This window comes from Chelonia mydas, chromosome 9, assembly GCF_015237465.2.
Source record: "Chelonia mydas isolate rCheMyd1 chromosome 9, rCheMyd1.pri.v2, whole genome shotgun sequence".
NCBI classification, from domain to species: Eukaryota; Metazoa; Chordata; order Testudines; family Cheloniidae; genus Chelonia; species Chelonia mydas.
The window spans coordinates 82,526,925-82,540,976 of NC_057855.1; the positions used below are offsets into that span (position 1 = coordinate 82,526,925).

The 14,052-nt window shown below is 40.6% G+C and overlaps 1 long non-coding RNA gene across 2 annotated transcripts in view; it reads left to right on the top strand.

The window, feature by feature from the left end:
* Positions 1–321: 321 nt before the first annotated feature.
* Positions 322–14,052, top strand: part of LOC122461680 — a 40,169-nt gene continuing 26,438 nt past the window's right edge. For both annotated transcript variants that reach the window (XR_006283777.1, XR_006283778.1), the window contains exons 1-2: positions 322–756; positions 1,368–1,516. This is a non-coding gene — a long non-coding RNA (uncharacterized LOC122461680). The remainder of the gene's footprint in view (positions 757–1,367; positions 1,517–14,052) is intronic.

Below are 14,052 nucleotides of genomic sequence, written 5' to 3' on the forward strand. Positions count from 1 at the left end.
GGCCTGTGGAAAAGCATGTCTCCTGATGGCCTGCAGAATACAGTCCTATGAGAACCAAGAGACAGGGGATTAGAGAGGTCCTGTTGGGATGGGAGATCAGTCTATGTGACAGACTTTTTCCTACAAAGTGACCCACAGTACAAAACAGCAGGTAAACTTGTGTGCCACTGTGCTTTACATTGTCAAAAGGTGACAGCCTGACTAGCCCTTTTCCCACCTGTGACTCGTCTGCCTCCCCAGGTGGGGGAAATTAGAGTAGCTCTATGACAGGGAGGTCATATGGGTAAATTAGTCCAGGCCTGATAATAAAAGGGAAGCTTCTAAAAAGGGAGATGAGGCCTGTTTTGCTCTTCTAGTCTAGGCTAGATGGGATACAGTTGAAAGGGTCTAGCTTTGATGGAGCTGAGTAAAGGCTGCAGCTGGCCTGAATGATCAGTACAGAGCCCAGAAGGAGAGCTGTGGCATTTCTGACCTAAGAAGGGAAAAACCTTTGCAAGTTAACAGTGCAGATCCTAGGAGGAGGGTTGTGGGATCCTGGGAACAAGGACTGGACTGGAGGAGTGAAGGAGCAGTTTGATTTGCTGTTAGAGACTTAATAAATAAAATCTTACAAAGCAGAAATTTAGTTTACAGCATTCTGGTCTGTGAGTGACTTCTTACAAGGGCCCCAGAGACAGTTAAAGCCAGTACCTGAAGGGCCATGTTGTACCACAAGGGGATGCTCTGAAAGGACTGTCTTACACATATGGTATATGGGTAGGGCTTCTATTATATCTGCTTCGACTATAGTATATGCTTTAGAAATCACTCCCTTGTAGTCTGCATTACTGCTCTGTGTAGACAAGCCTTCGGTACAAGTAACCATTGCTGGTGTTTATTGGATAAACTCCAGTTTATTATTTTTTTAAGTGGGGGTGTTTTATTGGTTATAAAACCAATTATGGTTATAAAAATTGAAAATCAGAAGCCCTATATATGGGACAGTGCAAATCTGATACTGTCTTCCTATGGCAAGAGTGAGGTCATTGTGTTGGCGGAGGAAGTGCAATGGGACATACACAAAGTGCTGTCAAAGCACAAAGGAAACACTGATAAACAGAAGAAAAATATTTTCCCCTCCATCTTTCAAATTATAGTCCTTTTAGGAGTTAACTTGTAACAATGTCCAAATGATCAGATTTAAATGAGATTTTCAAGATAATCACATTCCTTTACTGTTTATACAGTACTGTACAGAGCATTAGATTTCCATATGTGCTAAGCAGTCTCCTAATTAAAACCTTGCTGAAAAGCAGCAATATTGTCATATGAGCAGAACACGTGAATGTTTTCAAAAAGTTTTACAGTATCTTAATTTTGTTTCGTAGGGCTCTGAAGAACAGCGCCCATGACGCAAACATCCCACTCTATGCACCCTGTTCCAGTACGAGCTGTGCTGACGATGCGTCAGTCACTGTAGTAAGCATGAGTTAGCACATGGAGTGCGAACAGAGTACAGCTCGCATCTGAGAATGTGGTAAGATTTTTGTTTTCTCAACATTAAGTGGATCTGTGAGGTTTTCAATATCTTATTTTTATAGGGATTGAGCTTGTAACATTTATTCATGTGTCAAATACCATTGAAGTCAATGGGACTACTTACATGAGCAAGGATAGCAGGATTGGGCTCAGGTCTTTTAGTGTATTAAGCAAGAGTGTTTATGGAGAAAACTATAAATAATCATTTTAAAACTATGGTGAAAATTCTGTTTATCCTATTTACATGGCAAGTCTACTGCTGAGAGGAGCAATATTAACTGAAAACTGAGTACAGTGGGGCTAGTCATATGCATAAGCTTTTGCAGGATGAGAACCCTGCCTGGCCCTTTAAAATTGTTCCTGTTAGGAGATTTCCTGCCTGTAGGATGACTTCCATTGAAGTTCCTGTAGCTATGACTCTTACTTCCTGCAGGGCAGGAGGAATTCTATCTATCTTAGGGTTTTATACTGCCGCCCATTGTTGTAGTATCAGAGTGCTTTCCACATAAAATCAGTGAAGTCTAATGGACTTCATGGAGTCTTTGGCATCTCTCCATTGCTGGGGGACAAAACTCTTCTTGGGTAGTGGGTGTTTTTTTAATTTTTGGTTCAAACAAAAACCCTACATCTGATACATAAATACAAGTCTCCACCATTGTAGCACAGAATAATCCTTTACTGGCCACAGAAACTGAACCACAAATACACTGTCTTAAGCCTAATGCAATATACAGTAGTACATGTGAGAAGGAACTACCAAAAATAAGCACTAATCCTATTTATTTCCTGAGTTAGTTAATATGACAAGGTCACACACAACAACTAGTGTTTTTTAGGAAGATGCACAAAAGATTTAGCGAATCTAATTATACAGCTGTTTGTCAAGTTGATAGTTCATTAACAATGATAATTAATGCCCCATTGCTTTAATTTAGCACAAGCCAAACTACAAATTGTTTAAGTTAAATAAAGCAGACTGTACTGATTAATGGATGTTTAGAAAGGTTGTGTTTGAATTTAGTAGATATTATGATGTGATACAGTATTGGCATGGATGTGTGGAAGCCAGAGTTTAGGTTGAATGTTAATATTCTGGATTTACACAGCTTGTTTTTGTTTTGTTTTTTAAAAATATCACTTACGTATCCTCAAAAAGATTTAGAGACTTACTGACTCCAATGCAGAATCTGATCTCAAAATTGAAGATCAGATTCTGCACTGGAGTCAGTAAGTCTCTAAATCTTTTTGAGAATACGTAAGTGATATTTTTAAAAAACAAAACAAAACCAAGCTTTCAATATAATATTCTAATAGTTGTGAAATACCATGTAAAGTTAGGTGGGGGAAAAGCCTTTTCTAAAATAAAGGTACAGACATGAAGCCACTCCAATACATTAGTAAGCAGAAGCCTCCTCAAACTTCATATCAGCAGATTAAAATGCATATTCAGAAAAATTAAGAGGTTTTCACTAGTCTCAGTCTGTCTGTTATTCAGATGGGTGGTAGTGCTGAGGTTTGGCGTACATGCTGATAGTGTTGTGGGAATGAATACAGGCCTCCTTCCTTATTATCAAAGATTGCTTTGGCCATTTGTGTGTCTGTGTCCCAAAAAGCTAGAGTATGCTCCTCCAGATATCATTTTATGCTGTATTCTAAAACCTACTGAATGATACCTGTCAGTGTTCTATATTTGGCTTGAATTGTGACTCCCCTAGGGCTTCTCAGGAGTGTGCCATGTTAAGTAACAATAAATATTACACATTGCTAAAGAAAAAACTAGTAGGTTGACCTCTTGGTAAGCCCCATATGGGTTAGGAGTTTTGAACTAACTTTGGTCCCAAATGTGCATAACTTTTATTCCAATGCAGTTATTAATCAAAGCTCTGTTTATCAAAACATGTTTCAAAGTTAGGAAAACACAGTAGAGTTCTTCCTACATAAAATGGGCCTGATTCTTTTTTGGTGCTAATCACCTTCATTTTCTACGTGTGTTGAGTGTGCTCAGCACCTTGCAAGACCTGACCTTACATCACCAGCCTGTCAAAGATAATCTGTCCTCAATTTATTTAATCTAAACCATCTAAGATTGATGGCCTATCACCAGGGAGCCCTGACTACTCTGGGAGTGCTTTTAATAGTCTGTGTGTGAAATATTGTATGCAGGAAGGAAATTGAAATGGGGGGGAGGAGAATCTGCATACTTATCTCACTGTAAACATATTACAAATTAAAAGTATTATAAATAAATGAAAATGGGTGGGTACATTTCTATGGCGAGCCTTACATCAGAAAACAGGTACAAATCCTTTCCTTCTTGTGCAGGGCCCCAAAAGGAGTGGGAATACTGTGCAGGGCGGGGGGAGGATGGGAGAAGGTGCGTGGGGGAATGACAGAGGAATAGTGCATTCATTGGATTAATCCTCCACATAAGGAGGGGATTTAGTTAGTGTGACCACTACTATAGTCCGCAGTGTTGCCAACTCATGACTTTTACTGTGAGTCTTGCAATATTTGGTATCTATCTTATATCCCTTATATCATGTGAGAATCTCAGCTTAATTTTTTTTTAAGTTGGTTTCTAGCCCTTATGGCTGCAGAGAAAAGCTTGAAAATGTGACTGAGTGCCCCTGAAAGCTCCGAGACCAGCAAGCAAATAAAAACAATAACATTGATTTAAAAATCATATTTTTTTAAAATTAGTTTAGTGATTTTTCTGAGGCCTGTCTCATGATTCTTGAATGCCTGGGGCTGAGTCCATGGGCTGAAGTGTAATCCATAGTATGGCACAGCTGTGCTGGTGCTCAGTGCCCTGCCAATGGATTGGGTATTCCCCTTAATTCTGACTTGGCTCACGGGAACAGAAGTTGGTATTTAGCCTGTACTTCATCAGATCCTCAACTAATGTATATTGGCGTAACTCCGCTGACTGTGATGGAGCTATGCTGATTTATACCAGCTGAGGATCTGGTTTGCTGCATACACATGATGCTTAGTTTCCTCTCAAATGTAGATAAAAATGCTGTATTACAGAACTGGAAAATGGGCCTCAAAAAACCAAGAGAAAACACTAATTTACAGTCAGTGTAAGAGACATGCAGAAAATTGTAAAGGAAACAAAATAGTTTTTATAGTGGTCAAAATACAGGCCTTTGCAAAGGGCTGAAAGGGAGCCTGTAACATATCATAAGGAGAGCTATCGTGGCTGTGAAGGTTCAGTATGGCTGGCGTTTCCTGGCAACCAGTCTCTTGCATATCCTCTAGGGAACCTCAGCTGGTGACAGTTTGGCACTGTTTCTTGCTCTCTGTGAAATGATATTCCTGTATCCCAGCTACCAGAAAATACATCAGCAGCAATCCACTGTGTGAGTCCAATACCATTTCAGATGTTCACACAATCCCTTGGATATACCTGTTTTCTTTTAAATTAATTTTCATCCAGGTAAATCATGTTCTCTGAAATCTCTGAGCTTTATTCTCCAAAGGCAGCTGTGTTAGTATAAGTGTAATCAGATCCTTAGGTGGTATATGTGCATTTTCACAGGCACAAAGACCTGCTGTACATCTAAAATATTCTGTTCCTCCTTTCAGTATAACCCTACCTATAGAGATGTATAGACATCACCACTGTTGGCTATACAATGTACATGCCGTGTGGGAATAGCTTAAGCATCTAGTTAACTAAAAGCGCCACTAAAGGCCTGAAGAGGAAACTGAAAAAGCAGCCAAGTACTGAACGAGTAGCCACTAGAGGGCAGTGCTGCACATCCAGACAGACATTACGCCAGGCTCAAAAGACATCAAACAGACTAATTTTTACTCTTTCCAGTCCCTTTCATTACCATCCCCACACTTACAAAATCCTTCTTACTGTTACTGCTGTCATCCATTTGTTATTGCCAAGCTCATTGTCAAAACAAAATGTAGAGAGAATCTGAATGTGTATTAGATTCATTTCACAGTGGAGGGACAGTGTAATGGGTTGTACCTGGCCGCTGTGGCTCCCTACAGGAGGCCCTGTGGTCCTATTACATCCTGCCCCAGTAAAGGAGTAGCAAAGGTGGGTCTTCCTGGCCAGCTAGAGAGGTCTCATGGAAGCAGCCAATCAGCAGCCCAGCAGGCTCAGATAAAAGGAGTTGCATGCTCTTAGCAGGACAGTTCTGGGCTGGGACCAGAGGGGCAGGAAAGGGGCTTCTCTCTGGCCACAGAAGTTTGACTGGCTGCATTTGCTTAAGCTGGGGGAGAGAGGATCTGAGAACTTTAACCCTAAGGTTAGGGGTGAAGATAAAGGGGCCAGGTGAGAAGAGGTCCAAGGAAACAGCAGCAACTAATTGAAGTGAGTGATATATGGCGGGTGGTGGAACCAGGAATAGTGGGTGGGGCTGGGTTCCCCCACCAGCAAAGTGGTGTAATCTCTGAGCAGGGGACAAGACTCCTTTAGAAGCCCAAGCAAAGGGCTGAATTTAAAGGGTCCAGAGTCGGGGCTGAAGACCATGGTGAGGACAGATAGACAGTTTTTGTTGGACTCTTTACTATATTGGAAGGGGTTCATTTTGACTGTGACCAGGCTAGAGGACTGAGCAACCGAAGACCTGCCAACCAAGTTCAACAGCCTGCTGCTGCAGGAGGTACCAGGGTATGAGAAAAGGACTGCCATGCCACATCCAGCCACTAGGTCAATAAAGTTACAGACTGATATAGGGATCTGGGATCTGCATGAGGCTTTGAGAATTGTGCTGTGTTCAGACTGAGAGCTTGTCTGGTGACAGAAAAAAGTGCCTGAGGGATGTACACCTCCTCTTCTACGTGACATCTCAGGTGGACATTCATTATTTTGAACTCTGCTTGTCCTCTTCTTTTAATTTTTAAATTGGGCTTGAACCTGATACTGTGTTTTCTTTTAGTAAATATAATTCTTATGAAAAGTCCCAGTCTCCTGACACTGAGGAAGTTAAGTTCATTTTATCTACAGAACAAGTACAGCATAGGTATTGGTGGCACCAGCTCCCCCATCACTGCCTTTTCCTTGCTGAGATGAGAGGACAGGTTGGTGGGCCTGTCCATTCGTTCCTGGGCCTATGAAGTTGCCACCTAGGGTGCCAATAGCAATGACAACTTTGTGATGTGTTAGCTGTCCAGGTGGGGTCTGCCCTGTCACCGCTAACACAAAGGCAATCTAACAGCAATAGAAGATGGTGATTTGTGGTACTGCTGTATGAGCCTCATTCAGGCATCTCAAATTGAGGATCCTCGAATTATCCAGTCTCTGCCAGCGCTCTTTTTTTTTTAAATATGTTTAGAGATTCTGACCCAAACAGAATCTGTGCTAAAAAATATTTCTACTCACTTCTTGTATTTTATTAAATTTTAATAATTTTCATCACCAGCAATGTCAAAAATATCAGTTATGGGGAGGCAAACCAGATGGTGGAGAGTGCAACATACATTTCACACAAATAGGGAATTATGAAGTTTTGAGCTGTAGGCAGTTTTTTTTTGAGCGGGAAGGAGAAATAATCTAGAGAAGTCCTTTTATACGTGTAATGAATTTGGAAAGCTCTGTGTGTACTTTACAAATACGGTGTTCTCTCTCAATTAGATATCAGCAAATGTGTTGCAATTCCAGACAGTCATCTGTCTAATAATCAGTCTTGCTAGAATCCACTCAAACATATAGGGTCAAATTCATATTGGGTGTAGCTTAACCAGCTTAGATCTATAACAGAAGTCTGTTATGTTTGGGAGAGTGATTACTGCTAGAAGTGCTAATGTCAAAACAAGACTATTTTGCATTACTCTTTCCCTAGAGTGAACGTTGCTGAACTCACAGTTGTCCTGTTTGTCTCAGCCTAAAACAAGCATGGCTGCCTATTTATCTACACTTCCAACTACAGTAACTTCATTTTTCTCTTTCAGTGTGGAAACCATTGTTCTTGTCACAGTACCATATTTAAAATACTGATCAACTGTGGAAAAATTGTACGGTCGTGCCAAGTAAAGGGAAATTGCCACCAACTGAAGCTTAGTTATTGGTTTATTTGATTTTTTGTTAAGTGAGTTGCAGTCTGTCTGTGAAAACAAACAGATTGACAGATGTGGATGGACTTAGGTGTTTAATCTGTGCAAAGGTACACAGCCTGGGCAGTAGGAGTAGAAATCGGAGTGTGCCTCAGCTGTACTCCAGAGGGACTACCACTAGGAGTGACCAGATTCTCCATTCCCTATGGTGTTATCAGTCCTTGGCTACTTTGCAGAGACAATGGCACTACATCTGGGTTTGGGAAATAGACATTTGTCCACTAGGAACTGGTCTGAGATCACCATCACACAGACCACTGAACAACGATCAGATTCTAACAACTTTAGATCACTATCAGCCAGATCTAAAATTGATGCAGCCGCCTCTGTGAAATGATCCATGTCCAATTACTAGTCCCCGGGTCAGTTGCTGATTCCCTATAAGTGCTGTATGTGGTAAGGTAGAGGCATCATACAGAGGATACATCTGTAAGTGCCTGCTGAAGAGGAGTTGTGATGAAGACACTGTTGGCACAGTTACTAGTAAGTTCATTTTTTTTTAATGGTGACTTTTTTTGATGTCAAAGAAATTATTTGTATGTAAAATTACAAGAAAACTGCCTAACCTCATCTCAGAGCAGACGGTGTTACATTTCTTTATTTCTGCAGGGCGCTATGTCCTCATGAATGGCTCTGTCACGGTGCATAAAATTGTTCCAGTTCAATTCTCTTTATCTAAATCTTTCTTTTATTTAAAAGGTGGCAGGTTGATGAAGATGCATATAAAAGTCCTGCCTGGTGCTGCGGCTGGTAGTGTGCAGAGTTCGGCTGGGGATATATTTCAGATCCCTTATTGTTTTCTGTTTATGCACAACCTGCCCTCAGGTGCTAATTAGCTGCAAGAACTGCATATACAAACAATATTGATGTGTTTTTTCTATACAAATACATTTGTGGTCAAGGTGAATGTTACTGGGTTACTTGTTTCCAGATATCTAGGACACTAACAGCGTGATTGCAAAGATTTCTGAGACAAGTTTTTCATCTTAAACTAAGTTCTACTTTATTTAGGCTTGGACTATAGGTACTGAAGGTTAATTCCTCGATAACAGTCGTTCTTGATGATATGCCAGATGCAATACATAAGTTTCAATATTGGTATGTTATCTGCTTTCAGTAGAACATGACCACACATAGCATTTGCTTAAACAGGGTTGCTCTTTGCCAACAGTCATACTCGGATGGCTTTTGGCTTGATTCTATATTGTGTATATTGGAGCAAATTCTCCTGCATAGTCTGCTTTGATTAGATCACACAGACAAATAGGATTTGGAGCATGTCAAATATTTCCCCAGGGACATTAGCTCTAGGACACCGAGGAACACAGGAATATTGGAACAGACCAATAGTGGTCCTAGTCCAGTGTGGTGCTTCTGAGGATAGCCATTGACAGGACTGTATTTTCTTCAGGACATCTTATTTTTCTTGGTGGAAGACAAGTTTACTTACTTCCTGTTAGGCTATTAGCCTAAAAACATAGTTAGAGGGATCAAGTCTTAAGGAGACTTGTGGATACTTAAGTAACAATAGTATACTGATTTCAAGCTGAATACTGCACTTCAAAAGAAGCTATGATAAAAAGAACCAGAGAGTTGTCTCTGTGGGTTTGTCTAGCACAAATGAACACCAATTACAGTGTATTCTTTCCATTGGGGCTAGTCCATCATTTTGTCTAATTATGGTATGAATCTCACAATGGTAAAATCCCTCATTCTGTAAAGAACTAATTCTGAATAGAAATCCTAAAAATCTTAAACAACTCCAATTATAATGCATTTCTTAATACATTAGCCAGATAAAGTATATGCCATCTACTCACTACATTAAAATGCTCTGGGCATGAGAGGGAGAAACTGCAATCACAGGAGACAAAAGAGAATATCAAATAACTTATTTGACCTCCTCTCAGCCTCACTATGGGTTTTTATTAAGTTTTAGGCCTGGTCTAAACTTAGGAGTTTTATCAGCATAGCTATGGCAGCTAGGATGTGATTTCATTTTTTTCCCCTGACATAGCTGTGTTGGTGAAAGCTCTAGCGTAGATGCAGTTATACTAGTATAACTTTACATTAAAAATTTAACTGACATAACTGTTTTGGCTAGAGGTATAACTTTATATAGCTTTTGGTAAAAAAACACAGATAAAAGCCCTAATATGGCTGCAGTTATGCTGGTATAAAGCTGATTTAGACTAGAATAGTTATTCCCCATTCTGTAGGGAATAGCTGTACTGCTGTCAATATATTCACATCGTAAAACCACATCACAGCACTACTTAGCACATTTGTTGCCAGTCTCAACTGAGAGGCAGACAGGATGTTCCTGGGCCCTGAATTGCGCTGACCACAGAAGTGTCTCCTCATTGGGGTGCGGCAGTAACTTGTTCTGTGTAGAAAGGACTTCAGTTCCCATTGCGGCCAATTTAGCAGCTTTCAGCAACATTAAATGCACTTAGTATGCAGATCTGGCAAACAGCAAGATAAAAATCTACTGGCTGTTAACTTTAGACAGGCAACTATGAAGGCAAACAAGGACATACGCTGAATGTATTCTTAGCCACAACTCCACAGGCCACATTCTTTGCTCTGGGGCTCATAGAGGGCACACTGTGATGTCATCGAGAGCCACCGGAGGGAAGAATTTATGTTCTTGGACCTGAAAAGCAGGCATGCTGAAGTCTGGTTTGGTGAAGTCAGGCTAGGGGAAACAAAGCTTAGAATGAAATCAGTTCTTCCCCTTCTGAAATCAACAGTCTCTGCAGGGTCTGTGAGATTTTGTTTGCTTGCCTCTTTTCTTTCTCCATTCCCTGGAGCACGTCTGCATTGCAGACTGTTTACATTTAACTTTTTTCTCTGCACATCTATAATATGTCTTCCAACAGAGGATATATAAAAAAAAAAAAAGAGTCAAGCCTCAAACCACCGCTGGGAGGTAGTATCTCCCCCTTTTACAGATGGGGAGAGAGATGACATAGTAAGTCTGTGACCAAATTGGAAGAGAACCCAGATTTTCTGACTGTCAGTCCTGTGCTTCAGACCTCTTCTTCTCTCCAATATCCAGCACAGACTTGATTGGTGCTATTGAGGAGATTGAAAATGACAGTTAAGTTCCAAACCTCTGCTGTGGATTAGTCAAAAGAGTGCAATGACTGAAAAGAAAATACACCAGTAGGGAATATAATTGCAAGTCTTTCCAAACTCAACTCAGCAGAGGGTAGTTATAGATTAGGAGTACTCTAATCATTCTTAAAAACAGGGTAAAAATCACGTAAGAATGAGATCACTGTACTTAAACATATTGCTAGACACCAGTGTAGTCAATACAGTGTTCTGTTCTGCGTTTCTAAACTAGCAACACCTATTAAAGAGACACTGTTAATATGAAAATTGCCTGAAATCTGTATTCCCATATCCACCTCTCTGGTGAAAGCTAATTATAACTCTTCACTCCTGAGAAAGGCCTTGCTTACTCACAAACACTGAGTGAAGGATCTTCCAGACGTACTAAAGAGAGAGAATAAACAGCCTTCCCAGGAGGGGGACTGCATGTTGTATTTATTTACAGGTTTTTTTTTTTAAAGAAAAGATAATTACTATCTGAAATGCCACCTGACTTACTCCAGGAACAGGCCAGTGTAAATAAACACACAGCTCATTTTAGATTAGCAAGCCACCCTGATTTCCACAGAAGGGGGCATTTGCCCACTATGATAATACAAATGATAATCACCACAGTGACAATGTATGGAATCTCCTGGGAGTCAGACAGTAGCTCCCAATGCTCCACGTAGATGGGGATGTTGTTTGCTGGGTTTATCTTTTCTTAGTGGGTGGAGGAGGAGAAGGTAAAGGAACTAGTACACACCTATGCATGAGGCTACAAAAAGTAAGCCTTTTTTTTTTTTGCCCATTTTTTTTGCCTGTCCATCTACCCTTCCAGAAAAAAAATAAAAAATAGATAAACCCAGTAACTGAAAAGTCCCCCTCTGAAAGTGACTCTCAGATTGGTCCGTGAGCATGTGATGACGGCCCATGGAGTGCTGGCTGATCACATGAGCCTGGATCCTCCTCCTTTCACCTTTAAATCACATTCAAAGAAGCCAAAATTATATTAATTATCTTCCTGGTATTAATTTTTCTATGTAAGTGATTGTTATAGTTGCCAGAGCACCGATATGTCAACGTAAATGCAAGGGGAGGGGTATTTGAGACAGTCTCTCTCTACCTACATACACACATACCTGTGTATGTTTGTATAAAGGGGATATGGATAAACCAGGCACCTGCTCTAGTTGATCCTAGCCCAAGGGACGGCTTGCTAAAGGGGACTTGTTAAAAATTGGTTGCTCCTGGGAGAAAATATGTCTCAGGCTCTCTGAATTCAGAAGACTTTGCCTGGCAAAAGGGTATAGTTTCTCATTTGCCTTCTACTGTAATTTGGTTTGGATATTGCTTGTTTCTCAGATTCCACTGCCAGAGAGGTAACATAAATCTAAGTAACAAGTGAGAAATGCCTACAGTCTCTGGAACCACACGTTCCATTCCCAGCTGGGCTGACTCCATGCTTCATCCTTCCAGAGTAGATCTATTAAGGTCCAGGAGGTTAAATGGGGAGACAGAATAAGTATGATCTAGGCAGCCAGTGTGCAAGCTACCCCAAGGTTGGCCCACTCCTATGTTCAAACCCTGACCCGGAAGAACCATCTCTTGCAGTAAGAAGGTAACTTAGTGTCATGCCTATTCAGTCCTTGGGCTCTTTGTTGTGACTGCCACTTAACGATGGTGGTTTCCTTTTGTGATGGAAAAAGGACCGTTCGTGAATAGTGCTGTCTAGTCCAAGATTAGTTCCATATTTCACGGGTCTGTTAGGCCAGCCAGTGTTAAAAAAGGAAACCTATTATAATTTCTCATCAAGTATTTATCATCTTCTACTTAGTGGACCATTTCTGGGGAGGGATATACAGTGCAGTTTATGATGACATAAATAAATCGCAAAGCTAAGCACTAGGGCAAAAAAAAACCAGTAGCACATTTAGGCATACAATGAATTCTCATTAAAATTCTGAGTTTTGAGCCTTATTAATTGAATTCACTCCCACTGCATTTTCCCCTTTTATAGGGCACTTACTATGCTATGTGAGTTTCATATCTTTCTTCTTATATTCAGGACAAATACACATACTAAAAAAGCTTTGGTTTGCTCCCTGTTTTGTTTCTGGCTTTCTTTGTTTGTGACAGAGGAAAAACACATCTGGACTCTAGCTTTGTCTTCTTAAGTTACACGTGTGTATCTTGTGATCTGTGATGAATCATTCCTATGACCTGTCATGCATGTCTGCATTCTGCTATGAATGGTTCTGTTAGTAAAGCACATAGCCTGCAGGAGGAAGCTAGGTGTTGCACATCTTTGAATACAAATGTCCACAGAGATGCACCTTTTTTTGTGCAGCCATCACTGTACATATTACTAGTCTCTCTTTTACCTGGTGTTTCTTCTACACAAGTGTAGAATCCATACTCTGACCTAGAAGGTTTGGTTGTAAATGTGTGCGTACCGCAATGCCGGCTGCTCCTTGGTGGATGATCTTGGGCAAGTCACATCTGAGTGCTTCAGTTTCCCCAACTGGGAAAAAAGGGGCAACGATGTTGAACTATTAAGGCTCCTCAGTAGCCAGAGTGGTAATAGAGCTCAAGTATTTGTCTCCATGCCCTCGTCCTAACTCATGAACTCTCCCTTAGGTAGCTTGTTTCAGAATTGAGTGAAAGAGACTTTTCAAACACCACAAGAGTGAATTTATTTTTTTGTTCAAAATTTTCAATGAAAACTGAATTTTCAGAAGTGGTTTATATTTAGGGGTTGGTTCAGGAACTCTAAACCAGACAAAAGTCACCAGGGAGGAAAAATCCCACTTTGTAAATTTATTTTTAACAATCGCCTAGCCGTAGTAACCACACACTTAGCCAGTACATTATGTACACACAGTTGTCTTATTGTTTTGTTGCAAATAACTTCATTCTGGATCCAGAGGCAGGTGGTAAGGTGGGGAAATGTTGAATCAGGCTCGAACTTGATGGACAGTTACCAGCAGAAGTCAAACAAAGGCAAAGCAGTCTTGGCATTCTGATCCTGGCCAGCCTCTTTCTCCAATTATGGCTCTTCTAGTTGCAAATCTGTGTAGAGAGTCTGTCTCTGCTGTGCTTATCTGCCAGCTGTCATTTCAGTGTTGCTTCTGCAGTAGAACTGCAAAGAGCTCTGAAATTCAGTACATGCTACAATAGTACATCAACGAAAACAAGGCATGTTTAGAACTCTCATTTTCCTCCTTTTCATGTCTCTGTATTTAACAGCAAAAAAAAAATAAGTTTATTTTTTTTGCACAGTTGTGGAAATAACCTTTCCAACATGAGCCAAGTGAAACCCAATGTAGTGTTGTCTTCATGAATTCACAGACTGGCAGA